We start from the raw sequence: 4,205 nt of genomic DNA, 5'->3' as shown, positions 1-4,205 counted from the left end.
GTTGACGTGAGCTCTTCAATGAACAGGATTTCCGAATCATTGATTTCGTCGACTTCGTTTTCTGTACCTTCCTTCTTGGCGTGTGCAAGCAGATCGACAAGGTAGTCACGGTCGTCAAGTTCGTAACTTGTCGACCTGGGAGTGTGAAGAAAGTGGCTGACGCTGATGAGTCGAAGTGCACACTTCAAGTCGTACGCAGTGGGCACTGGCTTCATGAGCCGCACCACAGAAAAAAGATTTTCTAGGCAGTCTTGCAACAGTCTGCTAGTCAGAATGAATTCATACCTTTCACTGCCAAGAAGCACTTCTTGAAGGCGAAGGACCGCCGTTGTTGAAATTAGGACCCCTGCTTGCGATGGCTTCCACTGAGATCCAGTGCCCATTTTCAGTTCTCTGATCGTGTCTATTGTCATACACAGTGTGTCCAAGGCGGCATGATATTTAGTCATGTTCCTGCGGCTTAGCACCATGGTGGAATGACGCGATGACATAAGGGCGTACCACCTAGAAACGAGGTCCATAAACCACGCTGTTGTTTCGGCCTCTAGCTCAATCACTCCTTCTTTTATTAGGAACCGAATAGCTGGCGGGGCTTCGCGGAAAAGCTGGACAGCGACTCCAACTTTCATCTTTGCGAAGTGTCCGCAACTAATGTGGATTTCTGATAAATTTGGTGCTACCCTAAGTTCATTGGCAGCGTCATAGTCCAAGACGGCCTGTATATGCTCTAGTTTCACCTTCGAGGAAGTCAGTCCGTTCTTGCTTACTGTATCATCACTGAGTGTGAACACTTTACAGTTTAGAAGCTGTCTTTTCAGGTTCTTAAGGACATGTGCTGGGTCAGAGATGGAAAAAAGTTCCTTCCCGTCTAAGGTTGGGTGGGGTATTGAGCACGAAGTTGTCGAATGGCGGTGACTCGAAAAGCCAAATTCTCTCCACATAGCGCGATTTTGCAGCACCCATGTCACAGGTGACTACCCGTACTCTTAGAGAAATCTGGCTGCATATCCGGACTATTTCCAGGACATACGTTTTGAGTACAGAGCCGTCCACGTGCCTACCAGTAAATTCATAGGCTATGACCTGCTTACATCTTTGGTTTACCCCACCTAGCATAAACACCAGAGCATGGTTGGCTGCTTCTTCAGGCTTCGAGGGCAAGGTCGTTCCTCCCAAAATCACGTCTTCTCCACGGTCGAGCTCAAATCCGGGTGCTATCTCCATTTCATCTAGAAAGAGAACACAGTCTTTTTCCACGTCCTCCATTCCCTCTGCTTTCGACCTCATCACGTCGATCACTTCGTGCAGGATACCTGGCAGAAATTTTAGGCTCTGAATTCTTCTTGCTAACGTTCTGCTTAATGGAAGAGGGTAGCCAATCTTTCTGAGCGTTTCATACCCAGTGGTTGCACAAGCAAATTTAATTTTTAGGCCTTGCTTTACTGTTTGCGCTGACCATGAATTGCCACGATTGTTGTTCTGAGAAAGGGCACGAATTTGGTCTTCATTTAAAAACTTCGTATTTCGTGAGAAATTAGCTGCCTTTTTCTGCAGCTTGCGATTCTGCTTCTGTAGTTTTTTGACAGTGTTATTAGACTCTTTATGGTAATGTTTCAGCTTATTATTGGCTGCTGTGAGATCTGCTATCTTCTTCCTAAGCTCTGATGCCTCAGAATCAAAGGGTTGGGTCGCACGAACCACTGCAGTTTCTTGAGGCCTTACATCCGTGGCGGCCGGAGTAAGTAGTTGACTAGCATTGCTGTTTTCTGTACCCACCAATGTCTCATTTATCACTCCGTCTGTCGATGAATCTGCTGGAGGATACTCTTGCTGGTTTAAGGGAAGGACGCTTCTCACGTCTGGTGAAGAACTTTGTGCGGCAGCGCATCATTGAATAATGCAGGCACATGCACACCTCGGTCCCTTGGTGGCCTCCGCTCTTTAGGAAGTTCTGGAAGCAGATAAATAAGCGAAAAGAGCACATTACATATTTAAAATAGTGGTCCTTTTGAAAAACTCCGAAAGTAAGCTTTTCTGCATTCCAAAGGACCCTTCACCATGACGGCCCATCCTAAACGTCACGTGCAGCTGTTTTTCACCCCCCTTCGACAAAAGTACTGGCTACGCGAAGCTGGTGCTAATCCTTTATCCCGACAGCGTGTCGTGTAAAGGAAAGGAACGCGGCATTGGGCTATATATGTCTGCAGCATTGCACTTTTTTTTTACCCCAAAGCTGATTTGGCGGTCAGGGTGAATGAATTTTGCAGTTCCAAGGAGCTGACCTCCAAAGTTTTGAAAAGGGTCCACAGAAGACGCGCCAGAAAACTTAACATGCATGCACACCAACCACTTCCTCACTCAACGTTTTCAGATGTAGACGACGAGGCAATAAGCAACATGGCAACAAGCACCAAGGTTAGCAGGTATCTGACCTTTGAATGGGAACACCGTTGGGACAGCATTGGGCTTGAGCTTCTTCCATCCATCCGCGCGGTTTTGTTCGAAGCTCTTGTCTTCGAAATGAGCCTGCAGATTATTTTTTTATTGGAATTAGACCCGCATTTCCTGCTCGAGAATGGAAACAATGAACATAGCGCACAAGAAAACAAAGTAGTCCAAATATATCAGTCGAATTACTTTAATGAGCGCCTCAAACTGCACATAACAACATATTCTGTTAACCTCATTTACATACCTAATGCGGCGTCGTTGGACGAAGCATCGAGCTAACAGTCAGCGCACGCTACCGAACGCAGCATACGTGCCCAAAACTCGAAAACTGTAAGTAAATTAATCCGTACTGGTTCCTAGACAACTCAAATGCACAGTAGTTGCAACAGCCTATGTGCCCTCGCTTGTTCTCGTGCTGTGTGCCTTGATTCGTGTCGGCCGCGGTTCGCTGACAAGCGCCTCGTAAAGGCAATTATTCTATAATGAACAGAAGCGGCGGAAGCACGTTTGGTACGCATTCACGAGCGAAAACATTGCGTCATGCAATTTCGGATGCAAACAGGCAAGCGGGAGGCAATGGGCGGTTCGGTGCTGAAACGTGCCTTTTTTTTTTATGCCGAGCAAAACGAATAGTGCGGAAATGACATCTGACCAATGCAAATGTTGTACTACACTTAGCTGGCTAAACGCAACAGTGGTGAATAGCAACAAAAACAGCACTGAACCAACATGCAGCACTTACACTACAGACGCATGAGGAGTTCGTCGGTTGCCACTTGTCACGCTTGATCCGGACCAGCCACAGAAGCCTCCTTTTCGGGTCTCTTGGAAAATGGAACATCCTCCAACCATTTCTCGAATGGTTGGAGCACTGAGGAACACAACATCCAGTCATTGCACGGCGATGAAAAGCATGCGAACGCAGGCACGCAGCAGTGCCGCCCGCACGACAGCAGAGCGGCGAGGTCGACGCGGGAAACGCAATGGCGGAGGGAGCGCGCGAAAACCGCGTTTGGCGGCGTCGAGTAGTTCAAAGGGTGACTTCACCCTGAGCGGGGGCGCGCGCATCGAGGCACCCTATTGGGCGACCTCATTACTTCGAATCCCCGCACTCCAACGTCATAACCATTTCAACCAACCGAAAAGCGTGACACCTCTGCTGACAACCTTCTGTCGACAACAATGAGGCATTAAAGGCTTTCGCCTTAAAATTGTCCTGGAATGGAAGCGTTTCGCGTTCCTTAGCTCGCATACTTTGGACTTGCCTGTTGGCATCCCGCCGTCTAGGTTGCCCTGCGGTCCCGAGCTTTTTTCGGCGCGCGTTGTCCTTTCCTAGCGCTGGCAGGATGCCCGGGGACACAACAGCATCTGATATCTCTGTATTCTGGTTTGATTTGGTTTATAGGGTTTAACGTCCCAAAGCGACTAAGGCTATGAGAGACGCCGTAGTGGAGGGCTCCGGAAATTTCGACCACCTACTGCTGCCTCACACACAACACGAGCTCACTTTAAGCAGCCGGATCTTTGGTTCCACGAACACAGCGAGGCCCCATCGGCTGCATTTTTAGTAGACTTCTCCCCGTTGTAAACAGAGCGCCGTCAAACGGGCGCGACACGATGGGAAAAATGGCCCTCTTTTGGCAAGGTTTTCCGTTGTTGCAGCGCTGCACGTAAATAACGTTTTAAAGTAGAGTGCGGAGCAATGGGAGAGCCGGCTCACCAGCAGCGAGCTCGCGGCCCAAAGGGCCTTAGTG

At 48.7% G+C, this 4,205-nt stretch overlaps 1 pseudogene; it reads right to left on the bottom strand.

The window, feature by feature from the left end:
* Nucleotides 1–1,534: 1,534 nt before the first annotated feature.
* LOC149362058 (uncharacterized) lies at nucleotides 1,535–3,726 on the bottom strand (annotated as a pseudogene).
* Between the last annotated feature and the right edge of the window lie 479 nt (nucleotides 3,727–4,205).

Source organism: Amblyomma mixtum, chromosome 2 (genome assembly GCF_055824585.1).
Source record: "Amblyomma mixtum isolate Tamu chromosome 2, ASM5582458v1, whole genome shotgun sequence".
In the NCBI taxonomy this organism is placed as follows: Eukaryota; Metazoa; Arthropoda; class Arachnida; order Ixodida; family Ixodidae; genus Amblyomma; species Amblyomma mixtum.
The sequence above is the reverse complement of the archived record's forward strand: the minus strand, read 5'-3'. Positions and strand labels throughout refer to the sequence as shown.